A 22398-nucleotide genomic window follows, 5' to 3' on the forward strand; every position below is an offset into this window, starting at 1 on the left:
CTGTATACACAAAGATATGTACAAGAGTGTTCATAGCAGCATTGTTTGTAATAGCAAAACTATTGTTTTGTAGTTCTTAAATTTCTCAAAATACAAAAAGATATTGTCAGAAAGACACTAGCAAATAAAACACCATGTATGGTATTTTTATAAAAGCAACAAAAATAGTGTGTCCAAAAAATGTATACACAGTTTGAATAATTATAAAGGCAGTGTTTATTAAAATACATTTCATTTTCAAAATTGAGCTATCAGTTGTTTAAGTGTGTATACATTTTTGTGGACACCTTGTATATCAGAATTCTCTTTTAGTAATGGCCAGCTGCTGTTGTCTTGAACAAATCCTCCCACCAATGAGAAGAACTGGACAAAATAAAAATCATTAAGGCACTGAACTGTTACCATGGCAGTGAGAATTTGTGGGTCCAAGATCTGGAAGAAAAGGGAGCCATGAGAGATGATCTAGATATTTGCCATCACTTTTCCCACCTGAGGTGATTGCTAATTCTGAAAGCAGTGGCTGAATAAAGCTTTTGGCTGTCTCATCGAGCTTAAGAGGCCTGGCTGAGGAAGAGAAGTCCTAGTAAATGCACCAGACTTTTGGTTGTGTTAACTTAAAAACAAAAGGCCTTTCAAAGTGAGAGGCAACAAAGAATAGCTATTCAGGAAACACTGATTCAGAAAGAAACCCAAATAGTGGTCCAAGTAGAGACAAAGGCAAGGGATATTTACGAGAAGGCAAGGGGAACAATTACATTAATAGAAGGAAGTAATTTCTATTGGTGCAGATAACAAAACAGTGATGTTAATTCCAAACAGTTTTTTAAATTTTCAGTCCGGTTTTCATGAGTCTGGTAGAAATACTACCTGCTTTCTTGTTATCTTTGCAACCAGTTCTTTGCGACACAATGTTACATTAGGCCCAATCCCAAGGTTATTTTGCTCTGCTTTAACATTTGAGGCATAAGATAGATGTGCAAGGCAGTTCCTCTGGGACAACAACTCTGGCTCCATTTTAAAGTGACTCTGATATTATTTTTTACAATTGGGATCCTCAAAGGATACCCCAACTAGGATTAAGGATGACCTGGAAATGAACTAGTTTTCACAAAGACTAAAGTCCACCTCTGAATAATCTTAGCTCCTGCTTGAAATAAAGTGATCAGTCCTCAGCTTTCCTGTGGTCAGGCATACTTGCCCCTAAGTCTCTTAGATTACCTTCCCTTTCCCTAGCCCTCTAACTCAAACTCGGCTCTGGTCCTAGAAAACACATCATCACTGGGGACTATTGATGCTGCAGAGAAAGATCCAGGACAAATGAATATTGTATAGCCTAAGATTCTGGTAGTGTGATCCTCTTTCCCACACTTATAAATGTATTAAGCTACCCCATCTCTTTCACCTTGCTTCTTAGTGGGTGTTTTAAATCGAGAGAGAGAGAGAGAGAGAGAGAGAGAGAGAGAGAGAGAGAGAGGAAACTCATGGACGTGGACAATAGTGTGATGATTGTGGGGATCAAAGGGGATGGGTGAAGATGATAGAGGGCATAGAGGGGATAAAAGGTGATGGGAAAAATCAAAAGAATTTTTAAAGTAAAATAAATAAGTCGGTATGATAAATCATGCCCCACGTGAGACTTTCTATTCTTTGACCTCTGCTTGTCTGGTTTCAGTCTTTGTTTTTGAAGCCACTGCTCAAAAAGCGCGCGCGCGTGCGCGCGCGCGCGCGCACACACATGCGCACACACACACATGCGCACACACACACATGTGCACACACACACACAAACACAAATTTGCCGGGCGGATGTTGCTCAGTGGTTGAGCTTCTACCTAGGAACCAAGAGGTCAAGGTTTGATTCAGGGCACATGCCAGGGCTCCGGGCTCCATCCCCAGTAGGGGGCGTGCAGGAGGCAGCTGATGGCTGATGTGTCGCTATCTATGGATGTTCCTATCTATCCCTCTCTCTTCCTCTCTCTCTCTCAAATCAATAAAAACATTTTTTAAAATCCCATCAAATTTAATAGTAAGAGTTATTCGCCCCAAATTTTCTTTTGCGGGCACTGATTGAGAGTAAAGCAAGTATTTGTGTTTCATCAAGTGAGTTATTTGATACTCCTCATACCTAACTAAGCAAAGGGGAAGGGGGAGATTTTTAAAAAAGGAATAACCAAAATCTTTCTCAAAGGTGCTGCACGTGAATGCCTTAGACATGAGGCACTGACTTTTAACACTTTTGATCTACTCCTTCAGCCTTCATTCACCCCACCCTTCACTCAGTAAACGTGCATTTGGTATCAAAGGTGTTAAGAGACTAGAAACCGACAGGTGAGCGAGGATCGATCCTCCTGGAAAAGTTTGGAAGACAGGTTTGTAAACTTAACCTTTCAGTTCAACCTAAGAAGTATCCTTTCATCGTGACTCCACCACGACTCTTCGACTTTTGCCATTGTTGCGAACTTTCTCAGCAACACCTCCCAACCTCGGGATTCTTGCGCTGGTTTGGACTAACAGCAAGGACTTCCAGCGAAAGGCCGTTGGAAGACTACAACTCCCGGCAGCCTTTGAGGCAGGGCAGCGGAGGGGCGTGCGCAGGCGCGAGGGCCGGCCCCCACGCGCAGACGCTCTGCGAACGCCGGCTGAGCTGGGTCTCGCTGCTGGTGCGCGGCCGCGGGGAGCGAGGCCTGGTGAGCACCGAGGAGGTGCGAGCCGACCCTTCGAAGCTGTGTGCGCGCTAGGTACGGCGGGCCGGCGAGCGAGCAAGCGGCTCACCCCAACAGTGGCACCGGGATCGGTTGCCGTTAGCCTGGTGAGTGCGGGGGTGCCCCCCGTGGTCCCGGCCCCTCCCCCTCCCACCGGCGGATCCGGCTGTTCGGCGGGACCCTGGAGAGGTCCCGGGGCGAGGGCGGACGCTGGCCGTGCTCGAGCTTGGTTTCCTGGGCCCAGGCGCTCGCCCCGCGTGTGTGCGTCACGGGCCCGGCTGTCCTAACGGCCGCGCGACCGGCGGAGGGGAGGGTGGGGGTGGGGAGCGTGGTGTGATCGCCATAGGGGACGCCGGTTGAGGCGGGGCGGGGCCGCGGCGTGGTTGGAAGCGGCGCGGCTGACTGCGGGGCGCCGAGGCAGCGGGGCGGAGAGGAGACGAGCGCTGGCGGCGCCGCGGCCCGGCGCGAACGGGCGGGGGTGGGCCGCGCGGAGCGTGGTGACAGGGGCTGGGAGGAGCGACGGCGGTGGGGGGGCCTGCCACGGTCCGGAGCTGGGCGGGAAGGCGCGGGCCGGGATTCCGAAGTTATACTGCCCGAGCGGGAGCCGGCGGCCGGGAGGGAGGTGCCGGGGGTGGAGGCCGGGGGTGGAGACGGACGGCCGCAGTTTACCGATGTCATAACAACATGGGCCTGCAGCGGCGGACAGGGGTGTGGTAATTATAGGAATGACGGAGCTCCGCCTGCACACGGCTTGTGTGCGAGTGGCGGCTCGAGGGGGACCGCAGAGTGTTCAGCTCGAAATGGGAGGAGGAACCTGAAGGGGCACTGGCGTCAAGGGGAGTCGTCCTGAAGGAACGTTGTAGGTTTGAATGGAAGGATTTCATGTTCCATTGCTAAGTGGGAGATTTCACAGTAATTGATTTTTCAGGTTTAAATTCGGCATCAACCATTTTGAGGTATTTTACTAAAACATACTATTATATAATATTACTAACCCTTTCAATCCTTTATTCCTTCAGTGAACAGTTTCTTCAAAATCTCTATTTCTTAGCAGATGAGTGATTTTTTTTTTTTTTTACCCCCTCCGTCTTGTTGCTTCAGGTCTCATTCTCGACATTCTTTCCGTAACTTGTTCTTGCATTTATGGTATTTTGAAAATAATTCACAAGTTATCCCCCTTTCCATTTTAAAAATTGGAGAGATGAAATCTTAACTTTTCGAAGGACAGTGAGAATGGTGTTTTCACTGTAATAATTATTCTTGGGACTGTGTTATGTGTAACTAGAAGCCCAGTACACGAAATTCATGCACTTAGCCTAGCCCGGTGGTCCGCAAACTGTGGCTTGCGAGCAATGTGTGGCTCTTTGGTCCCTTGAGTGTGGCTCTTCCTAAGCCTTAGGAGTACCCTAATTAAGTTAATAACAGTGTACCTACCTATATAGTTTAAGTTTAAAAAATTTGGCTCTGGAAAGAAATTTCAGTCGTTGTACTGTTGATATTTGGCTCTGTTGACTAATGAGTTGCCAACTGCTTTCCCTAGCCTGTGCCCTCTCGCTGTCCCGGAGCCCTCAGGGTATGTCTGGCTGAAGGGAGGTGGACATCCTTAGTGCTGCCCTGGAGACTGCCGCTGTGCTCACCAGGGGCGTACTGACCACCAGGGGGCAGCTCCTGCATGGAGCGTCTGCCCCTGGTGGTCAGTATGCTTCACAGCAACTGGTTGTTCTGCAGTTTGGTCAATTTGCATATTAGCCTTTTATTACATAGGAAGAATACCTATTTAAGATTGAGGCTGTGAGCGAAAGTAAAGGAATGAATGTTTATTGAGGTCCTTCTAAGTTATTGTGCTAAATACTTTATGTATATTAAAACACTTAACGCTTACAGTAACTGAAGTAGATAGTAATTTTTCTTATTCTACAGGTGAAAGTTTTGAAGGTCCGAGAAATTAAGTAACTTAGGTAAGGTCATCCAGCTCCTGTTAGTCCCAGCCTTAGAACCCAAAGTTACTGCCATTTTATGAATTCTTTCTTTTTTTTTGTTTTTCATACTTATTGGTTGTGTTTTCTTTAATCCATTCATTCAGTGAATACTTACGGAGTGATCATGTGCCCTGAGGCTGGGGATATAGACATGATTAGGACACTGTTTCTGTCCTCATGGAATTAATAGTGTATTGGGGAAGAGTAACAAATATTGAACATAAATACTACGTGACATCTTATCTGTCGTAATTGATCAGAAACTGTATTCTACAAATAGCAAAGGAAGTTCAAATAGAATCAAACAATATAATCCTTGAGTTTATAGTCTAGTAGGGAAACAAAACACATGTTTATAAAAGCTTAAAATAAACTAAATGATAGAAATAAATACCTCACCTGAAGTCAATACACTTGCATTATGTTATTTTAGGTCTTTAGATAAGTTTCTTTACAGAACTACTATTTAATATTATGCACCAAGACTTTTATCCAGAATTGGCACATAAGAGAAAGCAACATGAAAAAAAATCTTCATTACTATCCAAGACATTATTTCTAATTTATTTACCAATTTCTATAAAGTAGCGACCTTAGAGGTAATTAAAAAAAACAAAACACCCAGTGATAGGTCTTTTTTCTATTTTTGCCTCCCTCCATCTCCCCCGGCCCCCCCCCGCCCCCCCTATTTTTTTAAGAACTGCTTTTATTAGATCACTTGTGTTTTGTAAGCCATCCTGTTTCACTTTGCACTTTGGCTGTCAGGAGGCTTAGAATAGGACTAATTTTCCTTAGTTTCAACTATGTTATAAATTATACCAGATAGTCTGGAATTGCTCTCAGTTGACTCCTGGACTATTTTCTTTCTTCCTTGTTGCTCTCAATTTTGTTTTTTATCTTTTCCCTTTCATCTGAAAGAGAGATTATATCTTAATTGACAATGTTTTAGCATAGTGTTTTTGAATTAATGATAAAATCTTGATACTTTCTGATGTTTGTGTTTTTACAAATGTCAGATTTATTTTAGAAGTATGTATGATTATTTTGTAGAAAATCAAGACTTTGGCCATGCAAATAAAGATGATTGAACCCAGTGATAAAGATAATTCTCTATTACTCTCTTTGTTTTAAGATCGCTGTACTTTGCCAGTTATTATGAATTCAGCCATAATTATGGGAGGAAACATTGGAAATAGTAAACAATTTAATTAGCTGATTGGGGTTGATTTTACTCTATTCTTGCTGCTGTAAGCAGGAGGCAGCCCCAGGCCAAAGAGGGGTCAGAAAGGGCCTACACTAGAAAATTTTGAGGCCCTGCAGGGAAAGAGCAGGGATGAAGACTGATGAAACAGTACAGTGTTTTGTTTTGTTTTGTTTTGTTTTTTGTTTTGTTTAAAGATTTTCCAACTTAACAAAACAGATCTAAGTGATAAAATGGTTCTGACCTAGTGTAGTAGAATTGGGACAGTTCTTGAAAGCAGGCAATAATCCAGAACATGGGTAATGGGGATAATCTCCCCAACATAACAAGAAGAATGCTGCCCTTCATATACAAAGTAAGTCTGCTTACTCATCATCATTGATTTTCCCCATCAGTGTGGGGAGGGATATGTGCTGAGTTGTCCAAGAGTCTCTGTACTCTGTGACCCGCAAAGCAGCTTGGGGTCAAAATGTGGGTTAGTAGCTGGGGACCAGAGAGACAAGCAGAAAGTTTTAACATCTATTGATGGGTCAAGCACTACACCAGGTGCTTTCACTTAATTATCCTTGCAAAACCACTTTGAAGAGGTGGTTATCTGAATAGGGTGGTTAGGTAACTTGTCCTACTTCACAGAGTAAGTGGTGGAGTTTGGATTCAAATGCAGGGTTATTTGGACTATGTTCACACCAGTCATTAAAGCTTGATTTGTATAATTTTATATAATCTATCTTTTCTGTTGTTATTCTTTGTTTCTCATCCTCTGTATTAGATAAAGAATCACTTGTATTCTCTTGTTCTTTGTGTTATGTTTTTTACATTTTAAAATTTGTTCCCTCTGGAAGTTATTTTGGTATACTTTTTTTCTTGAATAATTAAATTGTCCTAGAACCCAAAAAAAAAAGAAAAAACTTGATTTTTGTTTTGGTTTGCAGTTCCGTGTCTCCAGCAGAACAAACTAGACACAGTTTGTTTAGCATCTTGAAATAATGTTGTGAAGATTTAATTTACTAAAAGGTGAAAGCTGTTCCTGTTCCCTGCTTTATTGTTATTAACTTAGAGTAATATCTGAAAACAACTGTCCCCTTCCCCAGCTTCTGCACATTAAAGGCTAACATTTTCTTTCTTTTAGCTGTTTCATATTTATAAATAACTTGGTTCTATTGCTATTTCTTGATATAGCAGTTTTGGACATTATTTTTAAAATTTTCTCCACATTTCCACACTGCCTCTGCCATCTTCCCAATGTAATTATCACAGATATTTATTAAGTAAATGTTCAGTGTATTTATAGTATTACAAATTTCAATATTCACAGCTGAATCATGTAGTGTATTTATGTCATTTATTCATTTAATCAATTTTTGTTTTTCCAGGAGTTATTATCCACCCCTTCATTTCCTGAGACAGTTGTCCTGTAATCCTCTATCCTTTAAATGCAGTCTGGTTGGTTACTTTCTAGCCTACTTCATAGTTGTTATCCTGGAATTTATCTTTATATCATTCTTAAAATTCTCTTTGACCCTCTTTATTCCTTTATTTTTTTAGCTTCCTGAGAAAGAATACCTGGGAAGTAAAGTAAAAACTTTCTGAGAGCTTGCATGATTGAAAAAAAATCATTATCCTACCATAACATTTTGTCAGTAATCTGGGTATAAAATTTTAGGCTTAGAAATTTTGGAAGTCAGAACTCTATTGTTTTATACATTCTAGTGTTGCAGTTGAAGTCCAAAGCTATGCTGATTCTTTTTTATATGACATTTCTCCAGTCTCTAGAACAGTGGTTCTCAACCTTCCTAATGCTGTGACCCTTTAATACAGTTCCTCATGTTGTGGTGACCCCAACCATAAAATTATTTTCGTTGCTACTTCATAACTAATTTTGCTACTGTTATGAATCGTAATGTAAATATCTGATATGCAGGATGTATTTTCATTGTTACAAATTGAACATAATTAAAGCATAGTGATTAATCACAAAAACAATATGTAATTATATATGTGTTTTCTGATGGTCTTAGGTGACCCCTGTGAAAGGGTCATTGGACCCCCAAAAGGGTTTCAACCCACAGGTTGAGAGCCACTGCTCTAGGAGCTTGTAGGATGTTATTTTTTTTTCTTTTTTTAAAAAAAGTATATTTTATTGATTTTTTACAGAGAGGAAGGGAGAGAGATAGCTAGAAACATCGATGAGAGAGACATCGATCAGCTGCCTCCTGCACATCTCCTACTGGGGATGTGCCCACAACCTAGGTACATGCCCTTGACCAGAATCGAACCTGGGACCTTTCAGTCCAAAGGCCGATGCTCTATCCACTGAGCCAAACCGGTTACGGCTAGGATGTTAATTTTAACCCCTGAATTCCATAATGATACGTCTAGATGTGGTCCTTTTTTCATTTAAGGGCATTCCTTGGAGCCTTACAAGTTGAGAATTCATGTCTGTTCTGAGAAATTTCTGTTATTAGTTGACTTTTGGCAAAGTAAGTTTTACCATTAATTATTCTTCTCAGTTTTTGACATCTATCAACAGGCCATACATGCTCCTTTAAATTTTTCTTTTTCATTTTTGAGCCCTACTTCCATTACCCTTTTCAGCAAGCACCCACTCCCTTGTGGTTGATAATTCCTGGACTATATATGAATTATTGTAAAATATTTAGAGGGTGTGTGTGTGTGTGTGTGTGTGTGTGTGTGTGTGTGTGTATGTATTTAGTTTATGTACAGTCATATGCAACTTAATGACATTTCAGTTAACGACAGACCACATATACTACAGTGGTCCCATAAAATAATGGAGCTGAAAAATTCCTGTCCACTAGTGACACCATGACATCTTAGCCAATGTATTTGTGGTAATGCTGGTGTAAACAAACCTACTACACTGCCAGTCATAAAGAAGTATAGCATATGCAATTACAGTAGTAGGCTATACCTTGTAGGTTTGTATAAGTGCACTCCATGATGTTCCCGCAAGATGAATCATTTAACATCACATTTCTCAGAATGTGTCCCCGTTGTTAGGTGGTACATGACTGTACGGGTTGACCCTTGAGCAGCTTGCGTTGGAGTACCAACACCATGCAGTACAAAATCCAAGTATAACTTTGTATCCCCAAGACTTAGTTATCCCTTAGTATCCTTGGGGGATTGATTCTAGGACCTCTCCCTTTCCCTGTGGGTAGCAGAATCCACCGATGCTCAAGTCCTCTGTATAAAGTGTCATAGATCAGTGCATACAGTCGTCCCTCTGCATCTGCAAACTCCCAACCACAGATCAAAAACAGTACTGGTATTTTGGGAGGGAAAATATTCATATAAGTGGACCCATGCATTTCATACCTGTGTTGTTCAAAGGTTAATTGTATTGTGTTATATAACTTTTTGCTGTTTCTTACTTTTTTAACAGCATTGTTTTGCAGACTTTTCTGTTTTGTTGTATGTACATATAGTTGTGTATAATGTAGAATTCCATAGTATACATCTACCACATTTTACTTTTTTATTCCTTAATGATCGATTGAAACCTGAGCTGCCTTTCTGGCATCAGAAATACTCTGGTAAATATACTCTTACTTGTCATTCCTATGGACTTGTGTGAGAAGTTCTTTGGGATTATACTATACCCAAGAGTAGGATTCCTGGATGGTAGAATAGAACTAGTTTATGTGTCTACTAGCAGTGTAGGAAGGTTCTTGTTTGCTCACAACTTTGCCAGTATTTGGTTTTATCCAACTTTCTAATTTTTGACAATGCAAAACAAACATGTAAACGAAGTGGTATCTCATTGTTTCAATTTACATTGTCTGACTGCTAATGAGTTTGAGCATCTTTTTGATCCATTCAGGTTTTCCTTTTTGACAAGTGTCTATCTTTCTTTGGGTTTCCTGTCTTCGTTTTTTATTTGTAGAAAGAAGTTCCTTGTGCAGGTTAAATTGGAATGGACTGTTGATTTGAGGCTTGGAAAATATTTTCTCTAAGACTGTCATCTTTCTGTTAATTTTTTCCATGTCTTTTATTGAATGACTATTCTAAATTTGATGGATTGCTTTTTTGATAACCTCTTCCTTGTCGATATTTTGTTTTCTCCATTGGAATTTGTATATTTGGGTATTGGGATTCTTAGGTTGTTCTTCTAATTTTCTCTTCTTTTTCTTCTTATTTTCTGTCTCTTAGTTTTTTTGTTCTGTTTCCTGAGGGATTTCTTCACTATTATCTTCCAACCCTTCTATTGAAAATTTAATTTCTATCTATATATTAAATTTCTTAGAGCTCATTCTTATATTTTAAGTATAGATTTTATTTTTCAGAAGAGTTTTAGGTTCACAGTAAAATTGAATGGAACATTCAGAGTTCTCATCTATCCTGTACCCCCAGCACAATTTCTCCCACCACCACCATTTGTATCAGAGTGTACATTTGTTATAATTGAATCAACATTGACACAGTATTCTTACTCAAAGTTCATAGTTTACATTAGGGCTTATTCTTGGTGCTATATATTCTAAGGGTTTTGACAAATGTATAGTGACATATATCAGTCATTATAATAACATACAGAGTAGTTTCACTGCCATAAAAATCCTCTGTGCTTTGCTATTTATTCCTCCCACCCCTCAAACCTATGGCAAAGAACTGATCTTTTAACTGTCTCCATAGTTTTGCCTCTTCCATAGTGTCATATAATTGGAATCATACACATATTTTTTTGAAAAGCTCTCAATGTGGCAAATAGAATATGTGTCCCCCCCAGAGAAGGGGGGAGGAAAGAAGGGAATTATAGAAATAATTAGTCAATCTCATTTATGGATACTGGTGTAGAAATGTTTTAAGAAAACATTAACAGACAATTTAGAAACATGATATACCATGATCAAGTGTGTTAATTACAAGAATCAAGAGTCATTCAATATTAAGAAATCTCTTACTAGCTCATTATATTTATAGGTCAAAGGAAATAAACAGTGACCATTTTAGTAACTGGCAAAAAGGCATTTGATATAATTCTACACACATTTCATGTTTTAAAAATGTTTTTTTTAAAATATATTTTATTGATTTTTTACAGAGAGGAAGGGAGAGAGATAGAGAGTTAGAAACATCGATGAGAGAGAAACATCGATTACCTGCCTCCTGTACATCTCCTACTGGGGATGTGCCCGCAACCCAGGTACATGCCCTTGACCAGAATCGAACCTGGGACCTTTCAGTCCGCAGGCTGACGCTCTATCACTGAGCCAAACCGGTTTCGGCATGTTTTAAAAATTTATGGAGAGGTGGTACTTAGATATAAACTTTTTTTGTGTGTGTGAAAAAGAGGTATCTCAAAACAATACTGTGACATAACTGGAGATCTCCTACATTGCTGGCACTAATGAAATCCAATTTGACAAAATACTTCTGGGTAAATGTGTTAGTGGGCTTGGGATGCCATAAAAAAGTTCCACAGCCTGTGTGGCTTAAACAACAAAAAATTCATTTTCTCTCAGTTTTGGATGCTAGAAGTCCAAAATCAAGGTGCCAACAGGGTTGGTTTTTGGTAAGGCCTCTTTCCCTGACTTGTGGGTGACCACCTTCTCCCTATGCCCACCTATGGTATTTTTTCTGAGCACATGCTAAGAGAAAAGGAGAGAAAGTCCAATGTCTCTTCCTCTTACAAGAACACCAGTCCTATTGGATTAGGGCAGGGGTGGGCAAACTTTTTGACTTGAGGGCCACAATGGGTTCTTAAACTGGACCGGAGGGCCAGAACAAAAGCATGGATGGAGTGTTTGTGTGAACTAATATAAATTCAAAGTAAACATCATTACATAAAAGGGTACGGTCTTTTTTTTTTTTTTAGTTGTATTCATTTCAAACAGGCCGGATCCGGCCTGCAGGCCGTAGTTTGCCCACGGCTGGATTAGGGCCTTACCCACGAGACCTCATTTAACCTTAGTTACCTCCTTAAAGGCCCTATAGCTAATATAGTCACATTGGGAGTTAGGATTTCAATATGTGAATTGGAGGGGAGGACACAAGTTCATAACAGTAGAGCCACCGGGTTTATAATTAGGAGACCTAAAATAATATCCTTGCTTTATCTTCTATTAAGTGTGTAATCCTAGCCTAGTCACAATCTCTGTAAGCCTCCTGAAACCTTAACTATAAAGGATAAGAATAGTAATTCTTGCCTTATAGGTTTATTAAGAGATTCAGGTAAATTAGATGATGTAACACAGCACATTGTAAATCAGTTATTCTCAACCCAGGCTTGCATGAAAATCATCTTAATAACTCTTCTTGTGACTTCTAGCCTGACAGCATAAGGAGTGCTACAGATCAGCTCCATAGTAAAACGGGGGGAAATAACTAAAACACAATTATTTAAAGCCTCTGGAAATGATCCTAGGGCATACAGTAATTGAAGAGCTTCCAGTCGGAGGGAAGGTTTCCTTACTGGGAAGAGCAGGACATCAGGATTTCTCATCCTGCTCCAGCTGCCTGCTGCTGAGGCTAAGTCCTGGGTCAATGAGGCAGAGAAGGCCTTCTGTCCAGATCCCATTTGTGGAAGAGAGGTTTTACCTTGAGCACAGAGCCACTGAGAGTATTAGGGACTAGATTACCTTTTTCCTGTTGTAAAAAAAAGGTGGTTCCATGTCAGGAGAGACAAGCTATATCCCGCTAAATATGCAGGTCCTAAAAGGGGTGTCACTTAGAGAAGTATACTGTTGTTTGCACCCACAGCTTGAGAGCCTGATCAGAGGTTTTACTTGGGGCTCTAGGGAAGGGAAGAAGCAGGTCCTAAAACAGATAACTCTAATCTCCTCAAGGAACTGACTTCATTTTCAATAGAGCTGAAGACATTCAAACTTAAGGGCACTTTCAAAAACAGTGGGGGTTGTGGTAAAGGCAGGGGCATTTAGGAGATTTGTAGACTCAAGAAGATACAGGATAAATTGCAGGCTAGCTAATTTGCTGCAGAGAATTAGGATAAGAGATAGCTGGAAGGGAGTCTTCCAGGGGTCAAAGCAAACTTCAAAAACTGACCCCTGAAACTGTTCCCTTAAAGGAGCATAAATTTGATTGGATTTCTTTGTAGAGCAATTTATGCCTGAGACCATTGTTGAAAATAGTAGAGCAATCAGCTGGTAATGATTAGTGGAGGTTAACAGCTATGAGTTATCAGGGAAAGAGAGCTCTACCAAACTACTGTTTTGCTAAGGTGATTATGGGCATATTTAGGCTATCCTTCCTAAGGATCAGCATCAGAGGCTTAACACTGCAGTGTTAGGTGTGGGGGTGAGAAAATAGACTTCTTTAAAATAATCCAGCAAATTACTAAACAAATAAGCAAAGAAACCTGTGTCTGTGGCAACAGTAACCAGAGTTGCCACAAAACATTATATAACATACTGAGTTTCCAATAAAAATTTATGATAGTGCAAAATAAACAAGTAAACAAACCAAAATAACCAGGAAAGTATAGTTAATACACTGGAAAAAACAGACAACAGAAATTGCCTGTGAGAGTGATCAGATGTTGGATTGAACAAAAATAGACATTTGAAGTAGCCATTATAAATAATGTTCAAAGGATCAAAGAAAACCTTGATTAAATAAATAAAGGTATGATGGCAACACACATAAAATAGATTATCAGTAAAGACATAGAAATTCCAAAGAAGAATCAAATGGAAATTCTGCAGTTGAAAAGTAATATAACTAATGAAAAGTTGAAGGGGCTGAATAGTAGATTTGAACTGGTAGAAGAAAGAATTTATGAACTTGCCAATACATTGATAGAGATTCATAAAAGGGAGAGAGGAAAAATGAAGAAAATTGAAAAGAGCTTCAGAGAAATGAAGCTCACCATTAAGTACACTATAGTACACATAATGAAAGTACCAGAAGAGGAGGAAAGAGAAAAAGGAGCAGAAAAGTATACAAATACATAATGGCTAAAAACTTAAATTTGCCAGGGAATTGTCAAGGGCGGGGTAATACCCTTTGTAATACTTTAAGCAAAAAAAAAAAAAAGTAAACAAACAAAAAAACCCCTCAAATTTATTGAAAAACACTAACCTGGACTTTCAGGGAATCCAATGAATTTCAAGTAGCATTAATGCAAGAAAGTCCACAAATGGACAGACACATCAGTGTAAAATTGTTGAAAGTCAAAGAAAAGGGAAAAAATCTTCAAAGCAACAAGAGAAAAACAACTAGTTACTGACTTACAAGGAGACCTTGGTAAGAATAACAGCTGATTTCTTAGCAGATACAGTGGAAGCCAGGGAAGACAGTGGAATAATACAGTCATGTGCTGCTTAATGGATAAGTTCTGAGAAATGCACCATTTGGAGATTTTGTTGTGTGAAACATAGAGTACTTACACGAACCTAGATGGGACTGCTTACTACACAGGTAGGCTATATGGTATAGCCTGTTGCTAAAAGGCTGTAAGCCTGTATAGCATATACAAAAAACACAGAATTAGATCACTAGAGAAAGTGATGCAACTGAGATGTGCTAAGCACGAGATGAAGCCACTGCCAATGTAATAGATACTGTTTTACAGCAAACTTTTTCTTATAAGTAGAAAGTGTACACTAATATAAGAAGTATATAGTATGGCAAATGCATAAACCAGTAATAGTCATTTATTATTATCAAGCATTATGTATTATACTTAATTGTATGTACTTTTATGTAACTGGCAGACCAGTAGGTTTGTTTACACCAGCATTGCCACAAACATGTGAATAATGTGTTCCTCTATGATGTCACAACAGCTATGATATTACTAGGTGATAGGAATTTTTCAGCTCCATTATAATCTTATGGGACAACTTGTTATATATGCAGTCTTTTGTTGACCGAAATGTCATTATGTTGTACATAACTGTATTTGAAGTACTCAAAGACAAATGCTGTCAACCAAAAATTTTATATATCATCAAAACTACCTTTTTAAAATGAAGGTGAAGTAAAGACTTTCCCAGATTAAAAAAGCAATGTTACCAGCAGAACGGCCTTGCAAGAATGATTAAGAAAGCAAATGACCCTATTTGGTAATTCGAATTCACATGAACAAGAAGCATTAGTAAAGGTAATTACTAGGTGCAATTTTAAAAGAGAGGGTAACCACATATTTTTACTCTCTTAAAATATTTAAAACAATTTTGTAAAGTAATAATGTATTCTTGGGCCTATAATATATAGCAATATAATGTATCTGCCAATAATAGCACAGAGGAGGTGAATGAGTAGAGCTATGTTAAGCTAAGGACATGAATATAGATGACAAAGCAGTAATTATAAAACTGTGTTGTTGGGTTTGTAACAAGTGTAATATGTACCATAGCAGTACCAAAAGGGGATACAGTTATACAGCATAATATTTCTATATCTCACCAGCATTAAGGTAGTATAAATCTGAAGCTGATTCTGATAAGTTAGTGTATATGGTAAGCCCTAGAGCAGTGATATTTTTTTTTCAACCTTTTTCATCTCATGGCATACATAAAACCAATTACTAAAATTCTGTGGCACACCAAAAAATATATTTTTTACCAACCTACAAAAAATAGGTATAATTTTGGTTCATTCACACTGGACAGCTATTGTTGTATTGGTTATTATCATTTTTGACAGTCTAAGGGAAAAGAGGTCAGTGTCCCTGACTAAACAGTCAGGGTATTACATGTTTTAAAAATTCTTGCAGCACACTGGTTGAAAATCGCTGCCCCAGAGCAACCAACAGGGGAAAAAACAAAAAATATAGTGGAAAAGACACTAAAGACATTTAAGTGCTTCATTTGAAAATATTCACTAAATTAAAAATAAAGCAGTGAAAGGGTACTAAAGGAATGAAAAAGAAGGAACATGTCAAAATGAAAAACGAAAAATCTGTCAAACCCAACTGTCAATAATAACAAATATGGGTTGATTAGACAGTCCAATAAAAAAAAGGCAGATGTTGATAGATTTGGTACAACAAATGCTTTCTGTAAGAAAGACATTTTAAGTTTAAAGATAAAAATAGATTTAAATTGAGGTCTATCCCGATGGGTCTTTTTCTGTAGACTTACATCGTTGGAAACGCCTCATAGAATAAATATGTTGTTTCCTTTATTCACAGAACTGTGTGTTAGATCTGTGGGAAGGAATTATAAGACAGCTGCAAGGAAAAAAAATAGATTTAAAGTGTAAGGATCGAACACTATATATCATGCAAACAACAAACACAAGAAAGTTGGAATGGCTATACTAATATCGAAAAAAATAACTAAAACAAAAATGTTACTAGAGATAAAGAGGGACATTTTATTTTATTTTTTAAAAAATATATTTTATTGATTTTTCACAGAAAGGAAAGGAGAGGGATAGTGAGAAACATCGATCAGCTGCCTCCTGCACACCTCCTATTGGGGATGTGCCGGCAACCAAGGTACATGCCCTTGGCCGGAATCGAACCTGGGACCTTTCAATCCACAGGCCGACACTCTAGCCACTGAGCCAAACCGGTTAGGGCTGACATTTTATTTTTTAAAAAATATATTTTATTGATTTTTTACAGAGAGGAAGGGAGAGAAATAGAGAGTTAGAAATATTGATGAGAGAGAAACATCCATCAGCTGCCTCCTGCACACCCCCTACTGGGGATGTGCCTGCAACCAAGGTACATGCCCTTGACTGGAATCGAACCTGGGACCCTTCAGTCCGCAGGCCGACGCTCTATCCACTGAGCCAAAACGGTTAGGGCAAGAGGGACATTTTATAAACATGAAAGGGTCAACCCACTAGAAGAATAAAACAGTTATATATGTACTTAATAACAGCACAAAATACATGAAGCAAAAACTGGCAACTGAAGAAGGAGAAATAGACAATTCAACAATAATGGTTGGAGAAAAAAACAGTAACAATGGTTGTGAGACTTCAGTGCTCCATTTTCAAAAATGGTCAAAACAACTACGGAAAAACAGTATAAACCAACTAGACCCAGCAGACAGCTATATATACAGCAACAGCAGAATATACAGTGGTGTGCAAAAATAGGTTTACAGTTGTAATACAAATAAAGAATGCAATCATTAATAAATAATACAAGAATAAACTCAGTTTCCTGTACTCACAACTGTAAACCTACTTTTGCCTACCCTGTATATTAAGAGCACATGGGACATTTTCCACAATAGACCGTATGCTAGGCTGCAAAACAAACCCTAATACATTTTAAAAGATTAAAATAATACAAAAGCCGAAACCGGTTTGGCTCAGTGGATAGAGCGTCAGCCTGCGGACTGAAGGGTCCCAGGTTCGATTCCGGTCAAGGGCATGTACCTGGGTTGTGGGCACATCCCCAGTAGGAGATGTGCAGGAGGCAGCTGATCGATGTTTCTCTCTCATCGATGTTTCTAACTCTCTATTTCTCTCCCTTCCTCTCTGTAAAAAAGTTCAATAAAATATATTAAAAAAATAAATAAATAAAATAATACAAAGGATGCCCTCTGATTACAATGTAAAGAAATTAGAAATCAACAAGAAAGAGATTTGGGGAAATCACAAGTATGTGAAAATTAAAGAACATACTTCTGAATGAACAGTGGGTCAAAGAAATAAAAAGGGAAAACCAGAAAATACTTGGAGATAAATGAAAATAAAGTTACCACGTAAAAAAAATTATGGGATGCAGCTAAAGCAGTGCTTAGAGAGAGACTTCTAGCAATAAATGCCTGTATTAAGAAACAAGAAACTCCCTGGCTATTGTGGCTTGATTGGAGCATCATCCATATATCAAGAGGTGGTGGGTTCGATTCCCGGTCAGGGCATATACCCAGGTTGTGGTTCCATCCCTGGTCAGGGGGGCGTGTACGGGAGGCAACTGATCTATGTTTCTCTTTCACATCAATGTTTCTTTTTCTCCTCCTCTCTCTCCCTCTCTCCCTTTCCCCCTCTTTCTAAAATCAAAAAAAATTAAAGATCTTGAATTAATAACCTAACCTTCCACCTTAAGTCACTAGAAAAGGTAGAGCAAAGTAAATCTAGCAGAAGGAAGGATATAATAAAGATTGGAGTAGAAATTAATGAACTAGATACAATTAAAAGCAATAGAGAAAATTAAGGAAACCAAAAACTGGTACTTTGAAAAGAAAATTGGGAAACCTTTAAAGCTAAATTGACAGAAAAAAAGAAAGACAACTCAGATTACTAGAATCAGAAACGAAAGGGGGAAACATTAATACTGACCTTACAAAAGTTTAAAGGATTATAAAGGAATACTTTGAATAAATGTATACCAATGAATAACTTAGGTAAAATAGACAGTTTTTTAGGAAGATAAAAAGTACGGAAATTGACTTGAGGAATAGACAATTTGAATGGACCTATAACAGATAAAGAGATCGAATTATAAAATTACCTGTAAGATGCCCAGGTCCATATGATTTTACTGCTGAATTCTACCAAACATTTTAAGAAGGAGACTATTTCTTCACAAACTCTTACCAAAAATTGAGAGAGAGAACACTTCCCAACTTATGATGCTAGTAGTATCCTAATAGCAAAGGTGTCACACAAAAAAACTGCAAACCAATATATCTCTTATGAATAGGAACATAAAATGCAAACTAAATTAAACAGCATATGAAAAGATTTATACATCATGAGCAAGTGGTATTTATCCTAGAAATGCAAGATTGGTGTAAAGTTTACAAACCACTAATGTAATATATCAGTAAAATAAAAAAGCCACATTATCATTGCAATAGATGCAGAAATGATAAAATCTCTCAAAAACTAGGAATAGAAGGGAGCTTTCTCATCATAATAAAGGACATCTATGAAAAATCCAAAGGTAACATCATACTTAGTGGTCAAAGACATTGATACCCCTAAGATTAGGATTAAGACAAGATTGTCTGCTGTCTCCACTTCTATTTGACATTGTGTTGGAAATTCTAAACCTGGTAATTATGGAAGAAAAAGAAAAGGCATAAAAATTGGAAAGAAGCAAAATTATCTCTGGTAGATGAGCTTGTATGTGGAAAATCCTAAGGAATCCATTAAAAAATTATTAGAACTAATTAGCAAGTTGTACAAGGTTGCAGGACACAAAATTAATACTATACAAAAATCAATTGTATTTCTAGTTATGAACAGTTCAAAAGTGAAAATTAAGAGAACAGTTTCATTTACAATATCATCAAAATGATTAAAATACCTAGAAATAAATTTAACGAGAAGTGTGAAAAACTCTGAAAACTACAAAACGTTGAAAGAAGTTAAAGATGATCTAAATAAATAGAAAACATCCCATATTTGTGGATTGGTAGATTTAACATTGTTGAAGTGACAATACTCCCCAAATTGATTTACAGATGCAGTGCAGTCCATATCAGATTCCTAGCTGATTTCTTCATAGAAATCGACAAATGGATTCGAAAATTCATGTGGAATTGTAAATTATCCAGCAAAGCCAACGCAATCTTAAAAAGAATAAAATAAGGAGGACTTACACTTCATGATTTAAAAATTCATTACAAAAATGTTAAGACTGATATTGGCACAAGAATACACATGCAGGCCAATGAAATAGAATTAAGAATTGAGAAATAAAACCATGTATCTGCGGTCAACTGATTTTCAACAAGTATGCCAAGACTATTCAATAGAAAACAGTCTTTTCAACAAATGATGCTAGAACAACTGGGTAGCCATATGCAAAAGAATGAAATTGGGTCCTTACCTTATACCATATACAAAATAACTCAAAATGGATGACAGACCTAAATGTAAGCTAAAACGCTTAGAAGGAAACTTAGGGTTAAGAATCCCTAATTATTATACTAAAAGTATGACCAACAAAAGAAAAAATAGATTAATTTACACTTTATCAAAATTAACTTTTGTGCTTCAAAGGACACACCATCAAGAAAGTGAAAAGACAACTGATAGAATGGAAGAAAATATTTTAAAATCATAATATCTGATAAAGGACTTCTATCTAGAATATATAAATAGCTTACAACTCTGATAAAAAGACAACCTAATTTTAAAATGGGCAAAGAATTTTAAAATGGAGGTTATACAGTTGGAAAATAAACGTGAAATGACATATAGGGAGTTGAGAGGAAAAAAAAGTTGATAGCAGGTGTTAGCGAGGATGTGGAGAAATGGTCAACCATTATATACTGCTGGTGGCAATGTAAAATGGTGCAGCCACTTGGGAAAACTAGTTAGGCAGTTCCTCAAATGATTAAACAGAGTTACTATATGACCCAGCAATTCCATTCTTAGGTATATACCTAAGAGGGATGAAAACATGCCTATGCCAAAACTTGTCCACAAATAATTATAGAAATATTATTCATAATAGTAAAAAAGTAGAACCATATAAATATAATGGGGTATATCCATACAGTGTGATATAATACAGGCACAAAAAGAAATAAAGTACTAATATAAGCTACAATATGGATGAACCTTGAAAATATGCTCAGTGAAAGAAGCCAGCCATAAAAGATCACACATATGATTCATATGAGATGTCCAGAATATAAATGATTACTAATGGTACAAGGTTTCTTTTTAGGTGATGAAAATTATTTAAAGACTAGAGGCCCGGTGCACGAAACTTGTGCACTTATAGGGGGGGTCCCTCAGCCTGGCCTGCGCCCTCTAGCAATCCGGGAGCCCTGGGAGGATGTCCGACTGATGGCTTAGTGGGCCAAAGCCGTCAGTTGAACATTCTTAGCATTGCCACGGAGGCGGGAGAAGGCTCCCACCAGCCGCGAGCCCGGCTTCTGGCTGAGCGGTGCTCCTCCTATGGGAGCACACTGACCACCAGGGGGCAGCTCCTACGCTGAGTGTCTGCCCCCTGGTGGTCAGCGCGCATCATAGTGACCGGTCATTCCACCATTTGGTCATTTGCATATTAACCTTTTATTATGTAGGATACGTTGATGAGGCCCCCTAGAACCATAAGAAATGCAAAAATTCACTGTTAACTCATTCCTGAATTGCCCCCATTAAAATCAAGTTGCCCCCCCCCCCCCCCCCACAGTGGGGCGTGTGCTGCACCTTGGGAACCACTGGGCCTGACACTTTTCCTCTCTGGGCTTCATTTCTGAATACATATGCATATACCATGGGAATTGTAATCTCTTCTCCGTCTACCTCACTAGGTTGTCATGAGGAGGTTCTGAGCTAATAAACCTAGAAATGTTTCATCAAGTGAGTGATGTCTAAACAGGAAGGGATTGTTATTTTTAAGCCCATGGGTACCCTCCTGGGTAGCAGGTGCTGATTAGGGGAGGAGGGTATGATTGTTTCCTGGGACTGTAGCTATGGAAGCTTTGCAGAAGGTTCTGCAGGCCTCGGAGGGGCAGGCTTTGGCCAGCAGCCCTGTAGCAGTGGTCGTCCCTGGAGGTGCTGGCGGGGGGCAGGGTGTTAGGGGGGCTCTAGGGGGTTGGTAAGGCCAAAGGGGAAGTAACTGTCAAACCTTCCTGCTTGGCACCATTCTTTAAATTGTATGTGGCTGTTTTGCAGCTGTACCTGCTCAGGGCAGGAGCCAGATGGGGGCCAGGCCAGGGCGGAGCCAGGCGGGCTAAGAGGGCGTGTTTAGCCGTGCCCCCAGCGAGGTTCAGTGTGCTTCCGCTGCGGAGACGCAGAGATGGCGCTGCTGCTGTGGTGGGGGTGGGGGTGGGGGGGGGTTTGACCCTGTGGGACCGCTCAGGCCTGCCTCCACCTGGGTCTGGAGTTGTAGGGAGGAGAGGTGTGCCTGGTCCCAGCAGAGGGGGCCCGGCAGCGGTGGGCCGCGGGCCCCAGGTGCCTCGGGGGCCCTGATGGGTGGTGGCTGGCGTGCTATTGTTGTGGGTGCCCCTGGCGGGGATGGCGGGGGAAGAGATCGGGAGTCAGAGGTGTGGGCTGCAGCTACTTCTGAGGCTGGGTCTTCTCCCCGTTTGGTCAGCCTCCCTGTCCCCCCAGGGGTGCAGGGGGATTGGAAGACCTCCCCGTGGCCGCATCCTCTTCCTCCTTTGCAGTCTGGGCTCCTTTCAGGCGCTATCCTCAGAGCCCTGGGAACTTGGCTCTAGCTGCCTGCCCTCTGCTGTGCGCACATCAGTATGCAAATTGGTCATTACAGGGACACCGTAATGGCAATTAGCATATTACCTCTTTATATGTATAGATTAACTGTACATACATAGCTATATGTATAATGGTTGCATATAGAAGTGAATATGCTAAAAACCATTGAATTGTATCTATCTATATAAAAGCCTAAGTGACCATTATGACTAGAACGACCAGACGCTATGACACTCACTGACCACCAGAGGGCAGACATTCAACACAGGAGCTGCCCCCTGGTGGTCAGTGCACTCCCACAGCCAACCTTCCCCGGTTGTCCAACCTCCCATGTTCCTTCCCCTGGCCGGCAGGCCCTGGGCTGGGATGGGGAACCGGGGTTGTGTTGCAGCAGATATGGACCCTTTCCCAGGGGGGCCGAGGGCTGGCTCCCTCCTCAGGGCCAGCA

At 39.7% G+C, this 22398-nt stretch overlaps 1 protein-coding gene and 1 non-coding gene across 2 annotated transcripts in view; both read left to right on the forward strand.

The window, feature by feature from the left end:
• The first annotated feature begins 2614 nt into the window (after positions 1-2614).
• KPNA1 (karyopherin subunit alpha 1) overlaps positions 2615-22398 on the forward strand; it is an 82564-nt gene continuing 62780 nt past the window's right edge. The window contains exon 1 of the mRNA XM_059687673.1: positions 2615-2809. The gene's annotated coding sequence lies outside the window, so the exon portion shown is untranslated. The remainder of the gene's footprint in view (positions 2810-22398) is intronic.
• LOC132232200 (small nucleolar RNA SNORA18) lies at positions 15910-16040 on the forward strand. The gene has a single exon (XR_009452338.1). It is a non-coding gene; the product is annotated as a small nucleolar RNA SNORA18 (small nucleolar RNA).

Source organism: Myotis daubentonii, chromosome 3 (genome assembly GCF_963259705.1).
Source record: "Myotis daubentonii chromosome 3, mMyoDau2.1, whole genome shotgun sequence".
Taxonomy (NCBI): domain Eukaryota; kingdom Metazoa; phylum Chordata; class Mammalia; order Chiroptera; family Vespertilionidae; genus Myotis; species Myotis daubentonii.